The sequence below is a fragment of the Panthera tigris genome, chromosome B2 (assembly GCF_018350195.1).
Source record: "Panthera tigris isolate Pti1 chromosome B2, P.tigris_Pti1_mat1.1, whole genome shotgun sequence".
Classification (NCBI taxonomy): Eukaryota; Metazoa; Chordata; class Mammalia; order Carnivora; family Felidae; genus Panthera; species Panthera tigris.
In genome coordinates this window covers 112,526,191-112,551,962 of record NC_056664.1, presented here as the reverse complement: position 1 = coordinate 112,551,962, position 25,772 = coordinate 112,526,191, and the positions used below count along the sequence as shown (strand labels likewise).

The 25,772-nt window shown below is 41.2% G+C and overlaps 1 protein-coding gene across 3 annotated transcripts in view; it reads right to left on the bottom strand.

Annotated features, from left to right (window-relative positions):
• The window catches only part of NCOA7 (nuclear receptor coactivator 7), a 154,997-nt gene extending 134,060 nt beyond the window's left edge, over positions 1 to 20,937 (bottom strand). For all 3 annotated transcript variants that reach the window (XM_042987116.1, XM_042987117.1, XM_042987118.1), the window contains exon 1: positions 20,362 to 20,937. The gene's annotated coding sequence lies outside the window, so the exon portion shown is untranslated. The remainder of the gene's footprint in view (positions 1 to 20,361) is intronic.
• Between the last annotated feature and the right edge of the window lie 4,835 nt (positions 20,938 to 25,772).

The following is a 25,772-nucleotide window of genomic DNA, read 5'->3' as shown; positions in this document are numbered from 1 at the left end:
GCCCTTCTTTCATTTAATGTTGACTCTTCTTCACATCAATAAACTCGAGACTCATCCAAACACTGAATTACAAGACTCTCCTGCATTTACGGCACATTACAGACCAAAAAAGAATTTCATGAGGGAAGCACCAGACGAATCTTCTATCTAAATATTTCTGCTCCTGATCTGAAGTCAGGAGAGACAATTTAAATCTAAATTCAGTTCATTATGAAAATAAAAAAGGCACGTGCAAAATCCTTACCTCGTAAGAACTGCGTTGAAGACAGAATATTTACTGTATTACCACCAAAGTGCTCCCTGTTTGAGACCGTGGCACCACTCAGAAAGAATTTAAGCACAGAGCTACAGGAGACTCCCTAAGCACAATAAACCAGTGTGGACCCACACAGCCCAGGGTGGCTTTCTGACTTTGCATCTGACAGCTTGCAGCTCCTTGCACATTCAAGTATAACCAGCCTAGACTAGAAAAACACCAGTGTACCTATCATGGCCATAAACTGTTTTCCCAACAACATGTTTCCTATTATACAAATAAAATAATGGCTAGAACATGCTTTGAGGCTTGGTCACGCTAAGTTGGCCACTTAAGGAACAGACTAAACTGAACCTTTCTAATGCAGATACTTCCTTCTAGAAAATGCTTACACTTCTACAGAAATAGAGTAGGTGTTCAGTCGTTCTCAAAGCTACACATCTAAACAAAGGAAGGATGTTCAAATTTCAGCATTAACCAAGGTCAGATTTGAATACTCTCTTTAACAAAAAACATGGGAAGATGTAGAAATAGATACAAAAGGGTGCCACAAACATGTAAGGGGAGCATCAAGGAGATAACACCCCCAAGGAAACAAATGTGTGTCAGAAAACCAAAACAATAGAAAACAGAACCTAACAGCAACCCAAAGCAAAAAAGTTATGCCTGAATCAAGGTGATGATCAAGGACAGGCCAATGGTCTGCTACTTGGAAAAATGGGACAAAGCCAACAGATGGCAAAATAAATGGAGAACTCATCAGCTCTTATTCCATTACTCTTTGCCTAGGGAACTGAAATTAGAGCCATAAAGAATTAAACAAATGTGAGTTTCATTGAAGAGAAGTAGGGAGAGGGGTGCCTGGCTGGGCCAGTCAGTAGAGCATGCAACTCTTGATCTTGGGGTCCTGAGTTCAAGCCTCATGCTGTGTGTACAGTTTATAAAAGGAGCAAAGTAGAGAGATTTTATCAAAGCTCCTAGATACTTTAAATGAAGACCCATCTCTAGGCTAGCTAGATCATTCTGTATGTTCCATCTAAGAGAATGTACAAATGAGATTTCTAAAAAGTCACTGGCAAGGTCAGGGATTGTCAAAGGTGTGAAGAGTGCCAGCAGCATAACAGTGCACAAATACATTTTTTTTTTAATTTTAATTTTTTTTATTTTGGACACTGATAAAATTTTTTTTAATTTTTTAATTTTTTAATTTTTTATTTTTTTAATATAATTTATTGTCAAGTTAGCTAACATACAGTGTAGTCTTGGCTTTGGGAGTAGATCCCTGTGATCCAACACTTACATACAAATTGTTGGGCAAATACATTTTAATTTTCAACAAAAGTAAGCAAAGGGATTGTGCAAATTACACACTGCACACCATTGCATAGATTCCCAGCAAAACATTAGAAATGATCACTACAGGCAGGTTAGCCAGGACTTGGAACAGCAGGCAGTGAAACCTGGGATACAGAATATTTACAGAAAACCAATGATTCAGCAGAACAACAACAAATGAACAGACCCCTTTCTGAAACCTGTACCTTGGACCAAGTACTCTGCTGGAGACACATGATGAAGACAGCATTCATGGGCCAGGAAGTTCAGGTGGAACAGGCAACCGAAACCCACTGGCTCGTAAGACAAATGGCAAGTCCTCTGATATGGGCAGAGCACGGAGGGGAAGCAACTAAAGCAACTAACTCTGCCAAGAGTTTCCCCAATGATGCACGCAGAAGAGAGGTTGGGCTCATTAGGCAGACTGAGGATGTGCAAGCTGTCATCAGACAATGTATGATGATCAGGGAATTCTGAGTGGTCTGGGATGGCTGGAGTACAGATCCAGTGGAGGGGAGGAATGATGGCTTATTCAAATTACACTGACCTAATTTCCCTCTTGGACACAGATACTGTTCTCATACATTATGGAAATGAGGTAAACACAGTATAACTACTTAAAGGCATTTGGTAAGTTTCTCTTGATCCGCTTATCGATAAGATGGAGAAATGTGGGCTGGACATGGGTGGATGCTTCTATGATTAGGTCCATAAAGGAAAGCACTGAACCACTGTGCCAAGAGCTATGTGCTGACCAGCCCAGAGCAGGCAGCTGACCTCTAACTTCACCCTGGAGGGAGGATGCTAATAGCTTAATGCAGTATTTGTTCTTAGCCTCCATCCTCATCAGTAAATTTACCACTGACTTGGATGAAAATAGGGGCCTCCTCGTTAAACTTTTGGAAGAGGGGTAAATACCACCTCAGATAATAGTATTTGGATTCAGACAGACCTCAACAGTCTGTAAGAAGGTAGAATTTACCCCATATGAACCTGAGGTTTCACATATGGGTAAAGAACTAAGGAATGAAAGAGACAGAGTTTAGCATTAGCACAAGTGAATATGATCTGCACTTTTAGGTGATAATAAGCTCCATACACCCAGCAGTGTGATTCTAATGCCCTTCCCTTCAAAGCAAACAAAACAATCCCACTTAATCAGCCCAGAATAAAAAAAGATTATGATGGTCTGTGCCACCCTTCTTGAGGATTAGAATATATTAAAATGACTGCATTTAACTCTAGGTCTTACGCTATAGGAGAAATACTAGGAAAGTGGAGGAACCAGGATGGTTAAGTGACGTAAAACTAAGTTTTAAGATTAATAGTCAAGGGAGCTCATCAGATTTAGCCTGAAAAGAGTTGGGATGAACTTGACAGCTACTTCAAACATCTGAAAGATCTTATCTGGTCTCAGATTTAGGCTTGTACCAATAGACCTTCAAGGGGAATAGGAATACCTAGGACCAAGCATAAGATACAGAGGGAGAGGGGTCTTGGCTTAACGTAAAGAAGAACTGTCTCACAGACAGATGCAAAGAGCCGCCTCCAGACAGGTTGGCTTCCTAATCTCCAAACGTGACTAAGCACAAGGTGAACAACCGCTTCAAGAGATCGCTGCAGACCAGCAGCTCTCAACCTTATCAAATCAACACCCTTCATCTAAATAAATGTGTATTTTATAATATGCCCCTTATAACACTGAAATGAAGTTCATAGCTAATATAACCTAGGTGCACAGTTAATTGTATGAAATCAATAAAATGCCCAAAGGAAAGTGATTTATAACAAGTATTTCAATAAGTAAATTCTCAGGCACAAGTTCACTAAAAGACATAATGAAATACTCAGATGCTTGCACCTACTTCTATAGGGCAAATTTAGCTATAGGAGAAATGGGATCAGAAACAATTTCATTACAAATGAAAATAGGAAAATGAAAAGCAGAGGTGAGGGGGATAAGAAGAGGTGGATAATGGGGCTGGGGTGCAGTGCATAGAACATTAAAATAAAAACTAGTGCCATAAATAATAACTGGGTATTTCTCTTTTTTTCCTGAATTTTCACTTATTTTGGAGAGGGGGGGAGAGAAAAAGAGTGAGCGAGTGCACGAGTCAGGGAGGGGCAGAGAGAGAGAGAGGGAGACAGAGGATCCCAAGCAGTCTCCTTGCTGAGATCAGAGAGCCCCATGCAGGGCTTGAACCCAGGAACCATGAGATCATGACCTGAGCTGAAGTGGGATGCTTAACCGATTGAGCCATCCAGTCACCCCAATAACTGGGTATTTGCAAACATAGTAATTTAGAACCCTTTTCTTTAGAATGTCCCAATAAATATTCACATAGATCCTACAGAAGATACAAAATTCCTGAGTGTAAGGGACAACCGCTTGTTGTCTAGAACTGTCCCACTCATTACAGGGCATTTGGCACCTCTACCGCCCCCCAAGTAAATGCCCGTAGTGCCCACCCATTCTGATAACCATGGGGAACCAAGTGTGCCCTGCAGGGGATACGGCACTCATCGAGAACTACCTGTTACGGCAGAAAATCACACTCTGTGGGTAAACTAACATTTAAAACTTTTTTAACTAAATTTTTTTAATTTCAAAAGTTCCTTCAAAGCTGAGACTGTATAAACTCCACACACGAGAAGTTATCTGTCTTCAAGATGCTCTGAGCTTCATCTGACCTCTTTGACCTATGTTATTAAGGCGCCACAGCACCTCCGAAACAGGACAGGCCTGGTTAATATTCAGACTCCAGTATCTCCAAAGTCTGTAATTGTGGGCAAGTTACTCCGTTTCTCTGGCCCTCAGCTTCTTCATCTGTAAAGGGTTGTTTACAGATTAAATGGGTCCAAAAGGTGTCTATAGAGTCTAGTGTCCAGTGGGAACAGAAAATTATATCCAGCGAACCCAAATATTCAAGTATTCAGGAAAATTATACCTACCTTCAACATCACCTGAAGAGCTAGATTCAAATTTTCCCCAAACAGAAAAATCCCATAGTAAACTAACTCAAGCTAGGCAGCTCTCGTGAATACAAAGCTGACAGCAATCAGCAACAGTTCACTGTTTACTGAACCTTAACCACATGCACCAAGGGTTTGCTGAATGCTGTTACACACAGTGTTTAATCTTTATGACTATATGAGGGAGTTAATATTCGTAATCCCTTTCAGATAAAGAATCTGAAGTTTAGAAGGGTTAAAGAACTTATTCAAGGTCAAATAGCCATATGAGTGAGAGCCAGAATAATCAGCTTTACCTGATGCCAAAGTCAAAAGCACTAATAATGGCCTCTAATGCGAGGGTAGATCACCACACAGAATTTTCACATCAACTGCCTAGTTCTTCTTGAATTCACTCACCACTAAAAAGAACAAGAGTGTGAACACCAACTTTTTGGCCAATTGTCTTTTAGGATGTAAATCTTGAACTGTATGCAGGCTAGTTATTATTATTAATTAATGAATGCACTGCAGTGACTGTGTGAATGCATTCAATAAATATTTACTGCACTGAATGAGATTTTTAAAGAGCTAACTAGAGAGCATATTCCCTTAATCCACTAAACTAAATGAATTACCTCTTTAGTCTTAAGATCTGAAATAATATCATAACTTGGAATATGCCAGAAATATTTAACAGCCGACCATTTTTCTGTTGTTTGGAAATGCAGTCCTCTGACTATCCAATTATTTTTCCACTAAAAATCAGTAAAAGCAAGGAATCAGAATCAGAAAATGGAATTTTCACCTTTTTAAAATAACATTTCTTTATTGATTTTGTTATAAAAGTCCTTTTTTTTCTAGAGACTAAAATTGTAGGTCCTTTTTAGAGCTAAAAATTATGATTCTATAAAAATTTTACCAGAGGTATTTAATGTATTACATGAACTCCTCCGTTAATACTCATAATAATATAAGAATTCAGTTTTGAACAGTTTTCCACATGCACAAAGACAGATTAGAGGGGAAAAATAGGTAGAAGGTCACGTATAAAGTTATGAGAGGCAATGAAAACAGAACACAGTTTACTCTGCCATTCGCATTTCTCATACACAGAAAAAACTTCCTCTTTCTCACCATCAATCATTATTTATTTAGTGTCCACTACAAGCATATGATTGTCTTTCACAAGAATGGGGAAAAATCTGATGCCAGCATCACCCACATAAGTGGTTTCTGGGGACACCCCCTTCCTACTGCTCCAGCACTGCAAAATCACCCTAGATGATCTCTAAAACGAATCTAAACATGGCAGGCACGAAAGAGCATTTAAAAAAAAAAAAAAAAAAAAACAGGTGACATGGGAACAAAAGTTTGTCCTCGATTACTTCTGGAACTCACTTTAATATTACCAGACCTATGCTAAAATCCTAGGATCTTTGGCCTTTTGTGTCCCCCCCTGCTCCCCCCCCCCCCGACCTCTTCTGGCCTTGTCCCAAAAGGAATAAGCTCCACACTCTTCTGGAGTCTCTGTACTGGTACAGAACTGAAGTTCGTTCCCCAAGGCCTTGTAGAAAATAGGTGCCAATGTGGGGGCGCCTGGGTGGCTCAGTCGGTTAAGCGTCTGACTCTTGGTCCCCGCTCAGGTCATGATCTCATGGTTTGTGAGTTTGAGTCCCGAATCAGGCTCCACACTGACAGCAAGGAGACTGCTTAGGATTCTCTTGCTCCCTCTCTCTCTGCCCCTCCCCACCCCCGTCTCTCTCTCAAAATAAACAAACATTAAAAAAAAGAAAGAAAGAAAATAGGTGCCAATGTGAATCACCACTCCAGCTCCCTGTACTCACAGCAAATGCTGTCACTACTGCATGGGTTGTGGTCTTATGCCAGGCCCCAAGTCCTTCCATTTCAGAACAGAAATAAATGTGAGCAGTGGTTACTACTAATTTACTACCACTACCACTGCCACTAATTTCTTATTGTTGCTTTTAGATCATTTATTGGGAGGGTCTATTTGATAGATCTGAATTAGAATTAATTGATGCAAACAAAACCAATAAAATTTAATGGATAAAAGAGGTCATAAATGGAATGCCTTTACAAAGAACATACAATTTATGGGCTTCAAACACTAGTTTTCAACAATTCAATCTGGGTGTCTTTTGAGACTACCAAGAGACATAAAAGTTCCCTTTGCCAGGTAAACCATTTCACTAAGGAAAAGGCAATGTGCTTCTTTGTTCTCTTATAGATAGTATCTGCAGTTGCATGCATTTTCAAAATACACTGGCATACACCCACACTTGTAAAAATGTAAACTAAAAAATAATTGAATTATCATTCTTTTTAATGTACTTTCAGTATATTTATTTATAATGGAGAGTACAAGAGGCAAAAGACAATTTACACTTATTCCAAAATAGTGCCTTGTCACACATACGTATTCAATCTCTTCAATTCAGTAAGCATTTGCTAAAAACTCGTTTTATTTCTACCACCATACTATTTATCTAAAACCTATGACTCTAAAAAGGACTCAATGGGCTCTAAGAAAACTTTGACTTCAGACAAGGAGATAAAATTAACATAAATTTTTAAAAAATTAGAAAAAAATGAGTATTATAAAAATTAATGTCTAATAAAATGTGTTGTGTACAGAAAGGTGTTAATGGAAGGAAAAGGACAAGGTCACATGGGCCAGTGTTGTTAGGGAAGATGCTTGAAGCAGGACAACACTGAAAACAAGCATTCATGGTTATACTTCTACAGCGGTGCACGGTCAACAATCGTGTAAACCAGAAACAGTTTTACCCTTAATGAAAATGTTCTCTATCAGAGCATGTTCAAGAGGACTGCAATTCTACCAGATTCTCCTCCAATGTCTAAATGTAAAGACGGAGACGGTCATGTGGTGCTTTGGTCAGTACAGTCTAAAATGTGCTAAATACACAAATATGGCTTCAGGAAGAAGGCATAATGAAAAGTGTCTAACAGGAAATCTGCCCAACACAAAATTAAATCAGCATTGTGAAATACTATGACCTCTTCTTGGAAAAAAAATGTACGGTATATTCAACTACAATTTTCCAAGAGACTGGATTAAGAAACCAAGTCTGTGGTTTAAATACATTTTCTTTTAAAGGTTTAGTAAGTTGCTCCATAAAAAAGTTCTTGTAGGATTCAAAAGAAAATGGCCCTTTGCTACACTAGATTGTTCTCAATTCCGCACTTCCTCCCTGTTCCAGAAATCTACACCCACACCCTTTGCTACGCCACCTTGTGGCGCTTTGCACTACTGTGCGAAGCCTGCATCCACCCTCTTGGCCATGTGGCTTGTTTGACCAACAGGTGGAGAATTAACAGTGTACCTAATTCAACTTGAGGCACTAGGAGGCCTGGCAAATTTCTGCTCTCCACTAGAAGAGCATGCTCCAGGTAGCAATTTTTGCTTCTTCAGCCCTGTCCAGGATAAAAACATGTAGAATTGACCTGAACTCCTACCTTAACTTTGGAATCCAGCCCACCCCTGTCAAACTGAACCAAGAGCAGCCAAACCGCAGTCAATCTACAGATTTAGGACTATGAAATAAATAACTGTGGTTCTAAGCCACTAAGATTTGGAGGCTGTTATGCAGCTGTATCACACACACAAAAAAACAAAACAAAAAACCAATACACCCTTAGAAATTCCTGATCCACAAATTACTTTGTGGATTTTTACCAGGAAGATCAAAGCCACATATTACATACTACTGTCTATAAGAATAACTCTACCAAGGCCTGGAATACCAAAGCCCAGAGACAGAAGCAGCCAATTAATACAAATAGCCAAGAAATCTTCCTTTCCGTCCAGTTGTCATTCATCCCTTGACCAACGTGCGTGGCTATGGAAGTTTCACTGTAAGAAGGCATCATTTGACACCAAGGGTAACTCACGCACATCTTGGTATATTTACCCACAGACTTTGATGTTACTTTTTGTTATGAGGTGAACTGTGTCACCCCCTTGCCCCCATGCCAAAGGTTTAAGCTGTATCCACGATACCACATAATGTGACTTTATTTGGAAAAAGGGTACTTGCAGATGCAATTAAGATGAGGTCATACTGGAGAACGGTGGGCCTCTAATCCAGTATGACTGGTGTCCTTATAAGAGGAGGGCCACATGAAGACAGAGTCACACAGGAACACCACGTGATAACAGAGCAGATTACGGTGATGTAGCTGCAAGCCAAGGATTCCAAGGATAGCCAGCAAATCACCAGAAGGCGGAAGAGGCAACGGAGGATTTCTCTCAAGTTTCAGAGAGATCATGGCTCTGCCAACACCTCAATTTTAGAATTTTAACCTCCAGAACTGTAACACAATGAATTTCTGTTGTTTTAAGCTACCCAGTTTGTGCTACCTTGTCAGAGCAGCCTTAGGAAACTAATTCGCTTGTTTTAAATTGCATACACCATCACTGTTCCACAGGAACACCGCATCAAAAATGTTACTGCTTTATCACCATGGCTGTTCCGCCACTTTCTCTTAGAATTTACAGAAATGTCAGCCAGTAATTGAGAGCACTGGTATGACTTTTTGAGTATTAGAGCAGAAAGCTTCCACAGTTCATTAACATCTGTACCTAGGAGATAATTTAAGCATAGCTATTTGAATAGGTAGACAGAGAACTGACCTGATTACCAAGAAAAAAATTCTGAACATAAACAGGGTTTTGAAATATTCTGATAACACAGCATCACCATGTATTATGCTGCTATTATCATACTTCAGCAATTTTAGTCTAACATAAAATATAGTCTCATGCTGTTAGGTTTCCCATGCACACCTATGCTATCTTGTACCATTTTCTAATTAATCACTGATCATGCCCCATTCTTCTACTCAGACTGTAAGCTCTCTAAAGGCAGGGAACGTGTCTTATGTTTTATGTGCATAAGCACATGCACATGCACATTACAACTCCCAGCTTAGGCTAGCATAGGATCTATGTTTATCAAGTTCATTTTTAATTTGTTACGGCTAAATACCTAATAGAAACTGACTTCGGGGTATAGAACAATAAAGTCTTGCCTTTTATTCAGATCAGTGGTCTCCATTTTATTTTTTTAAGTTTACTTATCTATTTTGAGAGAGAGAGAGAGAGAGAGAACAAGTGGGAGAGAGGGGCAGAGAGAGAGGGCAAGAGAGAGAATCTCCAGCAGGCTCTGCAACGTCAGCGCAGAGCTTGATGTGGGGCTCCATCTCACAAACCGTGAGATCATGACTTGAGCCGAAATCATGTCAGACGCTTAACCAACTGAGGCACCCAGGAGCCCTGGTGGCCTCCATTTTAAAAGTTATATTCCACATCAATAAAAGTACCTGAACATAAAATCCTAATATATATATATTTACTTCTACTTATTTATTTAATTTTTTTTTTAACGTTTATTTATTTCTGAGACAGAAAGAGACAGAGCATGAATGGGGGAGGGTCAGAGAGAGAGGGAGACACAGAATCTGAAACAGGCTCCAGGCTCTGAGCTGTCAGCACAGAGCCCGACGTGGGGCTCGAACCCACGAACCACAAGATCATGACCTGAGCCGAAGTCGGACGCTCAACCGATTGAGCCACCCAGGTGCCCCTATATATATTTTCTTCTAAAAAACATGTCTTCTGCACTAATATATGCATTGTAAAACATGTAACAAAAATAGAAGTCATGAAAAGATGATATAGACATTCTAACGATTTCTTCCCTTACCCTCATGGGGCACGTGAACCCCAGCTGGGAAACCACTGGTCCAGCATACAAGGGTAGACATATGAAAACATTTCCTAGGATTTTGTCCTTTCCAGGAAATGCAAGATCTATAAGAATCTAACATATTTATGAACTTTAAACACATTCTCTGGAAGATTCGTTAAATTGTCTTGGTCAAACAAGCAATATTTTAGAGATGATGACAGAGGTGTCCTTGCAATTAGGATTAGTTTGTATGTTACTGGACCCCAGTTGTAAACCCATTGCTAATCATGGTGCTCTCTGCAACTGAGCTCTTTGGTTTTTAGGCTTTAGGAATGAAAACATATTATCAAATTTTCAGGTAAATATCTAGAAGACTGAGAGAACCAAATGACGTAACATTCTGATTTTGAAAATAAAGGAAGGAGAAGGTTGGACAGAGGAAAGATGGAACACAAAACTCATAAATCATCTCTTAAGAATACTGTCACCACAACAACATCCAATATTCCTGTCTTCCATGTGCTAGAAAACTGAAGGGCATAGAGTAATATAAAACACAACCCTATCAGCTTACTGTAAGAACAACTAAGCCATAAAACAAGCAATATTTAATTTGTGGTACAAATAGTTAAGGGCCAAAGTAACCATAATCAGGGTAGAGAAGATGTCCTGGAAAGTGTTTATGGAATTAAGTATCAACCTGGTGCAGAATATTGGCTTTAAAGGAAGAAATGTGCAGGAAATCTCCAATAAAGGGGGCAGTCAACAGCCCCAGAGGCAGGAATTACCCCTGTGTGTGAGAGGGGTCCTGGAGTGCTGAGTTCATTCAGATGGGGAGCAGGAGATAAGGAGGAGTGCCCGAAATGTAGAGAAGATACAGAGCCATTATCATGGCAGCTGCATTCTCTGGCTTAAACTTCCATGAGAAAGCCACCAGCACTAAAATGTCATCAATCATTTCATTTGGTCTACTTATTCTTGAAGAACTAGCCTTGGGGCTGATCTATACACAAAACAAGCAAGCTAAGTGCAAGAAAATATCAAGCAGATGGCATGTGGGTGAAAATGTTGGGGAAGTGAAATATTAGCAGATTTGAAAGGAGGAAGAGAAAGTAAAATATGTCAAAACGAATATACATTTGATAAAGAAACATTGAGAATATAAGAATCCTATGATACATTAATTTTATAATGTCTAACAAGTATCATTGTAATACATATGGATAATAAAAATGTGAAAAACAGAAATTACCTATGATCCCATCAAGGGGGGAAAAGCTTTACTATTTTGTCACTTTCCTGTCTTCTATGCAGGTACGTTTTAAAATCAAATTAGGGTCTTTGGTATACTATCACTTAAACATGACTCCACTGTTGGATTTGTCTCAAATTTTCAAATCATCATCCTTGATAACAACTAACACTTAGAGTTGCTTACTCTGTGACTGTACTTTACATATATTAACTTATCTAATTCTCAATACAGTATGGGAGGTAGATACTATTATCTTCATTTTATAGATGATAAAATCAAGGAGAAATTAACTTGCCTAAGTTCACAGGGCTGGTAAGGGGTGGAATAGGATTCCAAGTGGGGCACCTGGCTCCAGAACCCCTCCTCTTAACCCCTCGACCATTTCACATGCTGCCCAAAGACAGTACAGTAATCACTGAAATTAAGCCTCATTCCTGAATTCCTTAGGATATACTCTTAGGATAGAACCACTGGTGCCAAAACATTCTATTATCTAAACTATTGTCAATCTAAATATACCAACATAGGGGCCCCTGGGTGGCTCAGTTGGTTAAGTGTCTGACTTCAGCTCAGGTCACGGTCTCACAGTTCATGAGCTCGAGCCCCGCATCAGGCTCTCTGCTGTCAGTACAGAGCCTGATTCAGATCCTCTGTCCCCCTCTCTCTGCTCCTCCCCCACCCACCTACACACACTCTCCCAAAAAATAAAATAATGAACATTAAAAAATAAACAAAATAAAGTATACCAACATACCTTCTCACCGCCTATGAAAAAAGGAATATGACCCAACCTCAATCTTCCCAGCACTGTCATGGACTTTTAAAATCTAATTATAATCTGCATTTCTTTGATACAATGAAGTTGAATACTTTTTCATGTCTTGGCTATCTGTAGCTACTGATCTGTGAATTTCCTATTCCTGCTATACACTGAATGATTGTGTCTCCACCACCCCCAAATTCATCTGTTGGAAAGCTAATGCCCAAGGTGATAATATCAGGTGGGGCCTTTGGGAAGTGGTTAGGTCATGAGGTCAGACTAGACCCCTCATCAATGGGATTAGTGCCCTCATAAAAGAGGTCCCAGAGAGATCCCTCGCGCCTTCTCCCATGTGAGAACACAATGGGAAGTCAGCAGTCTGCAACCTGGAAAAGGAGCTTCACCACAGCTCGACCAAGCTGGTGCCCTGATCTGGGACTTTCAGTCTCTAAACTGGGAGCAATAAATGTTGCTGTTTACAAGTCGCCCGGTGTATGGTATTTTGTTACAGCAGTCTGAACGGACTAAAACAATTTCTTATAGAATGCTTTTAAAAGAGTTAAGACATATGGGGCGCCTGGGTGGCTCAGTTGGTTAAGCATCTGACTTCAGCTCAGGTCACGATCTCACGGTTTGTGGGTTCAAGCTCCATATCCGGCTCTGTGCTAACAGCTCAGAACCTGGAGTCTGCCTCAGATTCTGTGTCTCTCTCTCTCTCTCTCTCTCTGCCCCTCCCCCGCTCGTGTTCAGTCTCTGTCTCTCAAAACGAATAAGCAATAAAAAATTTTTTTTAAATAAGTTAAGGCATATTAAACAAACTGTTTTGGAAAGTGCCATGATTTGAGAGATCAGAGGGCTACTAATGAACTGTTTCAGTGGAACCCAGTAGACAGGCAGTGTATTAAGGGAATCACCAAGACCTAGGGAGGAGGGTTCAGATGTAAACACTGGGACCATAAGGAATGAGCAGGCCCTCCAAACAGCCTAAAATTGTGCTTTATATCATACAGCAGGGGCTATTTTTACCTGATGGCTAGAATATTCATGACTACTCCTCAGGACACCCTCAATTCCTAGCATCAACAGGTCTGAGGAAACAAATCAGTAAATCTGAAGTTTGCTGAGGTGAGAATTACAGAAAGAAAATGAAAGACCTGGAAGGATCTCATAACTACAAAGTCATCTCACGATTTTTTCCTATTCTACAAGGCATACCTGATTAGTGATCAGAATCATCTACCAGTCAGGATTCCACATGAACAGTGCTGAACAAACCCTATTATATTCTTACTCTCTAAATCCTCTGTTAATCAGTCAACAGCAAATTACCTCATGCCAGGCACTTTGCAATAAAACTGAGCACACAGGACACCCTCTGATTACTTGGCTTGGAACTAAAAATACCTCCTTCACATGCTTAGGAGTCACTTCTTAGGATGGACCACTCTCTCCAGATGATTCGTGTCATCTGACAGGGTCGATGTTTAATGGCACCCTATCTGGAGGTTTTTGCCACTCTGTGTACCAATCACAGAGGCAAACACAAGGGCGGAGGCACAAAAGACACACTCCCAGATGTGGGCCATAATAAGCAAAAGTTATCTTAAAAGGTTGTTAACACAATGTTTGAGAAAGAATTAGTAAAGGAAGTCAGGGATGCTAGAGAAAATGATAGACATGTACTCTACTGGGGGTAGGGGAGAGTAGAAGAGGGATGAATGGTTAAATGAAAGCTTCAGCCTGGGCTTTTTTCTTTTTTAACTGATCATAACATGCTATCCAAAGTCATAGTTAATTTCTACTAGAAAAGCAATTTTGCTGTTTATGAGAAATGCCTATTCCCAGTATGGAAACCAATTTGGGACGCTAAATTACGCGGGGAAGTCTCCATGAGTTTATGGAATCTCACCTAAGAATGCCCCCTGGAGATGACACCAGAAGTGAGTGTGTCTTGTTAAGCAAAATGGGAGCACAGAGTGTTCCAGAGGGAACAGCATGGAGAAGAAAAATCATATGCTATGCATATGCAGGAAGTGACAAGCAGTTTTATATGGTAGTAGAGATTCTTAATTTGGGATCCAAAAGAAGGATGTGCAGGCAAAATGGTGTGTGGTGTGTGGTGTGTGATGAGATCATGAACTTCCATCGGATTGTCATAAAAGGTCTATAATTTGGGGTGAAGGGGGGAAGGGAGGGAGTCAAGAACTGCAGGCCAAATGCATGACAGGGAAGTACAAGGGGTAAAAGATGAATTCCTCCAGAGCCCAAGAGCCCAGTAAGATCTCTGGTGGACTCCTTCCTGTGTAGGATGGGAATCCTTTAGAAGGTATGAAGAGAGACGTTTAATTGTTTTAAATATTTATTTATTTTTGAGAGAGAGAAAACACAAGCAGGGGAGGGGCAGAGAGAGAGGGAGACAGAATCTGAAGCGGAGTTCAAGCTCTGAGCTGTCAGCACAGAACCTGACATGGGGCCCAACCCACAAACTGAAGATCATGACCTGGCCTTAAGTTGGATGCTTGGACAACTGAACCACCCTGGTGCCCCTGAAGAGGGAAGTGTAGAAGGAAGACCGGCTGAAATGTGGAGAGTTGAAATGTAGCAGAAAGTAAAATGCAGGCAACTGTCCAAAGCATCTGAGGAGCCAAACAAGGGCAGTGGGAATGGAGAGAGGGGAATTCGAGAAATGGTTAGTAGATAAAACAAGCAGACTGAACGTTCATATTTGCTTGCAAATGCATAAAATGTCACTGGAGGATCCCAATGAACTGGTAGCATTGGTTGCCAGTAAACAGGGGAAGCAGGTAACCAGGGAAAGAGGATGAGAGAGTCCTTTTATTATATACCATTTGTACCTTTTGAATCAAAAAAGGGTGGCGCCTGGGTGGCTCAATTGGTTAAGCAGCCGACTTCAGCTCAGATCATGAGTTTGAGCCCCACGTTGGGCTCTGTGCTGACAGCTCAGAGCCCGAAACCTGCTTCAGATTCTGTGTCTCCCTCTCTCTCTCTCTCTCTGCCCCTCTTCTGCTTGTGCTCTGTGTCTCTCTCAAAAATAAACATTTAAAAAAATTTTAAAAAGGTATTATCTACTATTAAAACAAAATTTTGAAAAGACATATAGGTTATTGAAATGAAATGCTTCTTTGTAAAAATCTGCCCACATCTCTCTCCAAACCACTCTAATGGTTAAAGATGTACTTTTTTGTTTGTTTTTGAGAGAGGCAGGGGGAGAGGGGCAGACGGAAAGAGAGAAAGAATCTTGAGCAGGCTCCACGCTCAGCACAAAGCCTGCGCAGGACTTGATCCCACAACCCTGGTATCAATCATGATCTGAGCCAAAATCAAGAGTCAGACACTCAACCGTCTGGGACACCCAAGTGCACCTCAAAGTGCACTTTTCAACTCAGATTATTTTTGCCCCAAAGGCTCCTGGACTGCACCTTAAGAAGGACCAATCTATCTGTTGACCTGGGTGACAAACATATCAAACTGAACTTGGCATCATATAAATGTAAATAATTACCTCGTTAAATTCAACCAACTTAACAGGTAGTTATTGAAATATCAGAATCAAGAAGGTTTGGTCAATTAACTCAGCTTGATCTTTTAAATGTTTGGTAAATAAAAGAGGCTCTAGAAGAATCTATTAATCTGATTTATTAAAACAAAGATGAATCAAATAAATTACTGATGTGAAAGAGGTCAGATTTGAGGTCCACTATGATGAGTGTTAAGCTAGTTTAGGGTAGCTCTTCGGCTAAAATAACTTTCTAAAAATTAGGAGGAATAAATCTCCTGTTCAGCCTAACAAAACACATGAGGCAGATACTCCAGAAATGACTGACTTAAATTGAATGGTTTTACCAATTTTAAATAAGTGGTAAGTGGACATGAATTTAATAGTTACAAAATAAGTGGAATTTAGTTTTGCAAAACTATGGAACATTGTTTTCCATTTGGCTATATAAACTCAAATATAAATAAGTGGAATTGTGGGGCACCTGGGTGGTTCAGTCGGTTAAGCGACTGACTTTGGCTCAGGTCATGATCTCATGGTTTGTGGGTTTGAGCCCCACGTCAGGCTCTGTGCTGACAGCTCAGAGCCTGGAGCCTGCTTTGGATTCTGTGTCTTCCTCTCTCTCTGCCCCTCCCCTGCTCATGCTCTGTCTTTCAAAAATAAATAAATAAATAAATAAATAAATAAATAAATAAATAAATAAATAAGAGGAATTTAGTTTTGCTAAGCTAAGGCACACTGTTTTCCATTTGGCTGTATAAGCTCAAATATACTAAACTTTCAATTCTTGTTCAAATGATATTTAATGGAATTAAGTTGTTAATCAAAAACATATGTGTCCAGAGATCAATTCTGCAAATGTTTTCATTTGGTTTTGTGTGTTATGTTTTGCCTTGCTTCACAAAGGATGTGAGTCAGCTTTAAATAATAAATTCAATAAAGTGGGAAAATATAATTATATAAAAATCAGAATCAAGAGAAACAAGGTAGAACAGAAGCCCAATACCAAGGAAAAGTCAGAACATCAATATTAGGTCATAAGTTTTTACAGGGTTATTAAAATTGAGCTGCAAATTTGATTCTGCATTTGTATGTTGCCAAATCAAAAAGGGAAATATAATCAATTATGTCATCCTAGTTTTGCATGATGAAAAAAAGACATAATAATGGTGCAGGGGAAGTAAAGTTTTTCTTTGGCATTCATCACTAAATGGAACTTGCCTGGGTCTTCACACAAGAGCTGCAAAAGGAACCATGATCTTGGTAACCGCAACTCCTAAGTAACAGAACAGCAGGTTTCTTGTGACTGCTGTTATTAGCAGAATCCTTCAGCGTGAGCACAACCGAGGGGGTGGGGGTGCAAAGGAAGCAAAACAAGGTAACCAAACCACATCATTTCTGAAAATCTGGCTCGACTGCTGGTCTAACACTTAGAATTGGAATGGAATATGTGGACTTAATGGCCTTTATTCTGCCAATCTTCTGTACGCATCATTTCTCCCAGTTGAGATTCAGATCAAATTTTTGTGCAGACAACTGATATTCTCTGGTATGTACAAAGGCATTCTATGCCATTGTTCAGAGGACACTAATAGACAACAATTATTCTTCAACCACCAGTTCCCCATATTTGAAATTCAAGGTCATACAAATTTTCTTTTCCACACTTTTTCTGCAACCATAACAATTTTGGTTCCAACATATATAAATTGGGTAGATACCACTGGATGTAAAGAACAACTACAAAAATTATGGGCTGGGATACAAAAGAACTGTGATTTAAAAAAAAAAAAGGACAGTCAATAACATTTTGAAAGGAAGGGATAGAAATTTTGGCAATAAAATCTTGGGAAAGATACAGAAAGATAGGAGAGAGTATACTGAGTCTTAGAATTGCGTTCCAGTAGTGCATATGAGGGCAGGGTGTTGGGGGTTCACCAGATAGGGCCCTGTGAGTCATCCAATCAGAGACATTGCGCATTTGGATGCAGGACACACAGAAAAATGCCTCTCCCATTCTGAGATTAAAAACTAGCTCTTACTTGATGGTTTCAAGGCCAAGAGTGTCAGCACAGCCTAAGCACTCAATTTCTATTTGTCAAATGAACAAATAAGTGTTTATTATCTGCAACAAAGTAAAAAGCGTTTAGGCAACCATAGGTGAGGGCTCTTTTGAGAAATTAAAGTGAACAAGTAAAAGCCATGTAAATTACCTGCTCAATATTCTTGATTACAAAGATATGAAATAGAATTATCTTTATTTCAGGGAGGATTTTTGCTTACTTTTAATAAATCATAATATTTTTCATATGTTCCCTCTCACAATTGGTTCCCCCAATCTTACCATCTTTTACATAGAAATCTGATTTCCTCCCCATCTAGGAAGAGCCCAACTAGGCTGCAGAGTAATAGTAATAAACTGTGGCTTACCATAGTTTTACGAAAGTAAGCTTTTTGGGTAGTATGTAGTGAGGATAGTGATGAGGTATTAAAATGACAAAAAAAAAAAAAAGGGGGGGGGGCTCCTGGCTGGCTCTTGGCCCATGTGACTCTTGATCTCAGGGTTGTGAGTTCCAGCCCCAAGCTGGGTATAGAGATTACTTAAAAATAAAATCTTAAAAACATTTTTTTAAATGACAAAAAAAGTAAAGAAAAAAAAAAGAAAATAAATTACTGGACTACTCCCAGATAATTGTGTTAAATAAAGTTACTGAAAAGAGGTTAATACTGACTGACTCATAAAACTTATATAACAGGAAAATAAAAACAAAATCAAAACAGGAAATTTCATAATGAAAAAACATAGCCAATGAAATATGATAGTTATCCTTGATTTTTCCAAGATAACACAAAATTTAAAAGCATCAAGACATGGGATCTTCAAAATCCCTGATTTCCAAAATTTGACAAATTTGGAAATCAATATGCTTATATACTGAGGAAAACCTATACAGTTGAAAATGGGTATACCATATATTTTGAAACGCTTAGGAGTCACGGTCACTTCTAAATGCTTTATTTTTACCTTTACCTGTAATAAAATATAATTAGATCATCCACAACAACTCAAATCAACCAGAGTTAATATGTCATTTACTAACCACATCACTGTTACCTCTGGAGTAACATAATTTTCTTTTAAACATGAAATGTATTCTTGAAATTGTATTTGAGAGTTTATTAGAAATATGTCTGATTATCAACGACGTTAAAAAATCTGCAAGCTTAGAATGAAATGCACTTATATTAGGAGTGGAAGAGAATTACCTCATTTAATAACACAATTAAAGAAAGATAGCATGTGGTCCTGAGAATGCCAAAATTCATACTTAAAACTGTTAAGAGAATTTAATTTGACTCTTTGTAAAAGAGGCAATTTTTAAAATCCAGTTAAACTTCAAAAGCCACAGGACAGATACATGCAATCCTCAATTGTCTTTAGATGAAGCTTAAAACACAGTTCATTCAACAAATAACTCATGAGCGCCCATTATCCATCAGACGCATTGCATTACAGAATTGAACAAGATGAAGACTCTGTCCTCCTGGAGCTGACATCGGCTCATTTTCCAAAGCTCTAAACCTTACTTAACACGTTAATATAAAATTGGAGTTCACAATGATCTACTCTCCAAAACTCTAAAGCTTCTTGCTGAATATAAAATTATTTTTTTAAAGGACAGCCCGAGAAGAGACAATCGTGCTCAAAGCCCTGATGTATGAACTTCACACTTGGGAGAAAAGAAAGAGTTCATAAACCAAAACACAAACCGTAACACCTAGCTGGAAGCTAGGCTGCGCCCAAGACTGCCTCTGCTGGCCGCCCGGGTGCATCCTTCCAGCAGATTCTCAACTCCCGACACCTGTATCAAACTTGCCACTCTTAAAACACATCGCTTTAGGAAAGCAGGAAGCTCCTCGAGCAAGCAACAGAATACCCCAGCCTCATCTACGTCCGGAATAATCTGACTTCTGGAATAATAATCTGACCTTCCCTAACTGGCCCTAAAATGTTGACTGTAGGGGACTGAGCCATCAATTTTATATACCAGCCAGCCAGTTCTGAAATATACAAAAATCCGCCGCTACTTCTACGTGCCGCTAAAATAACGCTTTGCGTGCTTACACGTTTGGCTAAAACAGGAAGAACGCATCTGCTCATCCAGCCGAAAAAATACGGTGACATATTTCCACCTGAGCTGCTGAAAATACAACGGTACCCCACCAGCCCCCACCGCCCAAATAAGCCACGAGCCCACCGGTCCTCCCCACCCCCGCCCGCAGCCACCGGGCCGGGGGTGGGGAAGGGGGGGGGGGGTAAGCGGAGAAGGGTCAAGCTCTCCTTCGCCACCATTCGGCCTTCCGAGCTCGACAAGAGGTTGTCAGGTTAACGAGGTCTGCCTCCAGCGCCATTAGCACACCTCCGAGGGCTCTCCCGAGCCCGGGCAGGAGGCAAGTTTGGCGGGTCCTGGCCCCGGCTGCCCGCCTCTCCCCAGCGGCAGCATCAGCTGCGGGCGGCTGCGAGAGCGGGTCCCCGCCTCACCCACCTACCTACAGGGCGGGGGCGCCGGCTCCGCGGGTCCGGGAGAAGGGGATCGGGCGCACGCATTTCTGGGAGCGGTGGCCTCTGCTGCTCGGCGCGGGGGAGCGCATCCTCCAGGGTGGGTGGAAGGAGGGGTCGGGGGAGGATCGTGCAGCGAGGAGGAGCAGGGACGGGAGGGAGGAGCGGCGAGGCGCGTGCCCCAGGGGACCGGCGTCCGGAGCTGATGGACTCGGGCGCCGCCAGGACTCCTCAGGCCTCTTCCCGGGCGCGGCGCCTTGCCAACCCTGCAGCTGCGCCCGCGGTCAGGGCATCGGCCGCGACAGGCTCGCGGGCCCGGCCGGAGGCGGGGAACTGCGGGTGGCGCGACGCGGTGCAGACGCCCGCCTCTAGCTCCGCCCGGCCCGCGCCACGCTCTGCGCCCCTCCGCGGCGGCGGGGGCTAGAAAGCTCGGCGGCCGGGCTCCGCGGCTCGGGCTGCGGCATCCTCCCCGCCCCGGCGACCTCGGAGCTGGAAGGCTGGGTGCCCCGGCCACCCCCGGTTGCTGCAGCCTCCGCTGCCCCGGCACAGCCCCAGTCCCGGGCGCGGCTCCGCCCCGGGGAGCTGCGCGCGCGGCCTCCGCAGGCCTCGGCCCATTGTGACGCCTCCGAGAGCCAGCTCGCTGCTACCCTGGAGGCCGGACCCGGATGGTGGAGCCTGGGAGGGTCTTCTTACCTCGCCCCGGGCCGCATCCCCTACAGCTGGCCTGCCGTGGCACCGCGCTTCAAGTGAGGCTTTGAGAGCAGAGCCGAAGTTATAAAGCGTCTCCCCGGGCCTTAAAACCTTGAGTTTCCTTCCAGCTTGGGGGCTACTGGCCACAATTAATTCATCCTTCTGTCCTTTCCGGCGTTACGTTTCGCAAAGGGGCCCACCATCTCCTCCCCCTCCCGTTCCCGTTCCTGGTACTGCATCCCGGATGCTGCCAAATTATAATCATTACAGCGGTCGGGACGTAGCAGTTGGGCCCTCCAGGCCGACACTTGGCAGAGACCCGAGAGAGCCTTGGTTGGGGGGAGGATTTGCATCAGCAGCGGGGCAGTGCCTGTGAGCTTCCCATCCCCACTTGGGAGCTGTTTCCTCTGTGGTCCCATGACCAGCACTGCAAGATGACTAGGAGGATTTGATCTTGAGGTTTACCCTTGCACACACACAACACAACTCACGGCGGAGTCTGCAGCTGGCCTGATAACATTGGTGTGTCAGAGGCCGTACACACAGGCCCACTAGATAGTGGCCTCCTCTGGGTTGTTGATGCTGCTGATGCTGTATCAGCCTCTCCTCAAAGGCCGAGCCAAGCATTTAACAGTGGTGGCTTTCGGATTTCAGTTGCAAGTAGGTCATGTTATACTATCTTGCGAGAAACGGAATAATCGCTCAATTCTGCACTGAACATGTATAAAATGGGGCCTCCGGTTTACATCTTTAGGCATTGTGTGATTTGCTAATTATGTTCAAGGGAAAATTCCACTTACACTACAAAGACTTGATTTTATTGAATCAAAAGAACATTGTTTGGGCTTTCCAGAGAAACTGAGCCACTCTCACACTTCTTTGATCGGTGCTTTTATGATTTGGAAATCTAAGGGGTTTTTTTTGTTTGCTTTTTTTTTAAATGGGCAAAGATAAGACATGTTCCATAGCGGTACAAACCGATAAAATCTGGAAGATTTCTTGAGCATGTGGAGGAGGGTGGCAGCTGAACTGCTTAGGAGTCAGGAAACACGGACACATGACTTGGCCACTTAGAGGACTTTGATCTAGAGCCCCAGTTCATATCCAAAAGATACCTATTATTGGTCATGGTATTTTGCCCCCAGATTCAGAATAACCCAGCTATCGAAATGTTTATGTGTCTGCGACGTGTAAGTGACAGAGTTAAGTCACCTAATGAGAATTTAGCAGTTGCTCACGCTAACAAAAGTTATGAAGTTTGCTTAGAACGCAGTGTGTAGAAGGACATTTGCAGAAATGTTCATTGAGCTGAAATTCTTGACTCTGTCCATCCTTTTGCCACCCAGAGTCTCCTTTTTTTTCTTTATATACATTCCCATGTTTTCTCAAGAAACTAGTGATTTTTTTAAGTTTATTTTTATTTATTTTGAGGGAGGCGTGGGGCAGAGAGAAAGGAAGACAGAATCCCAAGCAGGCTTTGCTCTGTCAGCACACAGCCTGATGTGGGACTCAACTCATGGACTGAGAGATCATGATCTGAGCCAAAACCAAGAGTCAGAGGCTTAACTGACTGAGCCACCCAGGCACCTGGTGATCTTTTTTTATTAGACAAAGATATAACTGAGTATGTATTTTAAAAGTAATAAGCATCAATTATAAAATGTCAGCCTTTCAAAAGCACTGAAGGTAACTTAAGTATCTTTTTTCATATCTTTATGAACTTCTCTAGGACTGCATACTGTATCACATGCTTATTATAACATCACAGTGGAAGTCCTGGTATAATAAAGATTTGTGCTCCTCAGCTTAGAGGGAGAGAAAATTCCCCCTTAAATATTCTTCACTAGCTCTTTTTCATTAACTTAGCATTTATTGACTGGCCTAAGCACTGTCTTTATAGAGGAACCAGAAGAAATAAAATCATTTCCTTATCCTCTAGATGTGTGCTGTCCAAAACTGGCCACATGTGACCACTTCAATTTATTTTTTTTTAAGTTTATTTATTTATGTTGAGAGAGTGAAAGGGAAAGCACAAGCGGGGGGGGGGGGGGGGGGGGGGGGGGAGCGGCAGAGAAAGGGAGAAAGAATCCCAAGTAGGCTCTGAGAGTCCAAGTTGGGGCTTGCGATCTCACAAAATGTGAGATCATGACCTGAGCCAAAATCAAGAAGTCTATTGCTTAACCCACTGAGCCACCCAGGTGCCCTGTGGCCATTTAAATTTAAATTTAATTTAAAATGTGTTTTTTCATTCAACTAGCCACATTTCAAGTGCTGAAAAGCCAAACACAGCTACTGGCTACTCTTTTGGACAGAATAGAATATTTCCATTATTACAAAAAATTATTCTGGAGAGTGCTGCTCTAAATAGAAGGTGAAGGGCCCCCGGATGGCTCAGTCCATTAAGCGTCAGATTTCGGCTCAGGTCATGATCTTATGGTTTGTGAGTTTGAGCCCCACATTGGGCTCTCTGCTGTCAGGGCAGAGCCCTCTTGGGATCCTGTCTCCCTCTCTCTCTGCACCCTCCTTCTCTCTCTCTCTCTCTCTGTCTCTCTCTCTCTCTCTCTCTCAAAAATAAATTAACATTTAAAAATAAATCAATAAAATACGTAAATAAATAGAAGGTGAAATTTTAATTGAGAGAAAAATGAAATACTTAATCATTTGGGAAATATTAGTACACTAAAGATCAAACCTCATTAGAATGTGTACTTCTTAAGAACATGGTAATCTCTAGGAATTCAGGCACTGACTTCAGACTATAGCTTTACCTGTGCTGACCTTGCATATGTTACTTAACCGCTGTTGCTTTATCTGTAAAAGGTGGATGATAATAGTATCAACTTTACAAGGTGGATAGAGGGATTGAATGAGGTAATCCATGAATGATGCTTAGAATGTGACCTTCAAGAAAAGTTAGCTATTACTTTAATAATATACATTACTATAGTAAAGGTTTTTGTTGGTTGGTTGTTTGGTTTTTTCATTGTATCCCTGGCACTCCTCATGTACCTGGCTAGTAGGTGCTTGGTAAATGTTGAGTTAATGAAAAATTACAGTGCTACACTAATTTTATGGCTATGAGGGCCTCTGTGAAATATGAAAACCATCCTTTTTACCTCTGTTGGCCATTGTAGGGCAATTTAGGTGGAATTGTCATCTTGCTTTTTTTGGTATAAAGAACCCTGTATGATGAGACTTTGGAGTAGATATGGAGAAGCAGAGATTACTTTAGCTCTTAACAGAAGAAAAGAGGGGTCACTTCACTAGCCTTCCTCTTTCGTGCTGCACAGGATAGAAATTGGACCAGTGGGGGGGCAACTGGATCCCTGCAGTCAGGCATCAGGTGTTCTCCCAAGCAACTTCCTGGAGGGCTTTGGGAAACATTACCAAACAATAGAAACTGTTACTGCAAATGTGTACAGTATTTTTCTTACATATATATCTAAAGATAATTTTGTAATCAAGAAGCATGCTAGTGTGTCTCTTTTTAAATGCTACACTGGTTACATTTACTTGCACTGGAATTCCAGGATATCAGCAAATAGCACTTTGCCAAAATGAAAAGCTCCCTGGATAAGCAATGAATTTACAATGAATTGAAAGAATTGAAACTCCTTTGGAATTTTTCTCCATAAGGGCCTGGAGAGGAGATTTGTGCATTGGGTGATGAGTTCGGTCTACTATCACCAAGCAGTTTCATTCTTTAGTAGTTAAACCTATCCTTTTCCTCGCACAGAAGCACCTCCTCTCACACGCCTGACTTAGGTTAGTTGGAGCTCAGGGGTTCCAGAGGAGGTAAATACTAATGTCATCTCTGGATGTTTGTGGTAGTTATCCTGGACCTAGAGAGATAGAATTGAGTTCACGATTTAATAGTGTTGAAGGCAGTGGTTCATTTTTACAACTGGTGTCATTGGTACAGATCATCGTGGATTACCACCTTGAATTTTGAGAAAAATGTCAATAGGTCCTTTTGTGGATGGTCCTTTTGTGGATGGTTCAGTGCTTTTCTCGGCTTGTCATAAAATCTAAAGTGGAGGTAGAAATCTCCTTGTCATTTGAAAGGAGGAGCCTGCCAGAGTGTATTGAGAAAGAAATACTGATGTATATAGAAATGGATTGCTGTCCGGGTGCCGGTAAGCACATAGAACTTACGGTTGATTACTTAGATTAAGCCCAATAAATTTGCCCTTTTCTTTTATTCACAATTCACTAATAAGTATCTGCTCTTGGAAACTTTCCTCTGTCTTGTTTCTGCTAAAAATAGTCTGTTCAGTAGCTTGAGAATTCATCACATATTTTTTACATTTTCTGAAAAACTTAAATAAGCTGGTGCAAAGACATTGTAGCTAAGATATCATTTAAAATTCTGAAATGAATCCCTAAACTGAACTGGTAGTTGTTGTTTGACCTTGTTAGATGAAAGAAATTTAGAGTGCAATAAGCTGAATAGGGTTTTTTCAAAGGAAATCATTGTAGATTCATAAAAAGTTGGAAAAAATGTGTAGGGAAGTCTCAGGTTCCAACCACCCCCACTGACCCCAGTCGCCCTCAATGGCAACATTTGGGTAACTCCAGTACAATATCAAAACCAGAAAAATGATATTGGTATGATATTTCAAGTTTGTATTTCATCAGTTTTACATACACTCATGTGTGAGTGTGTGTGTGCGTGTGTGTGTGTGTTCTAAGCAATTTTATCATCTGTACA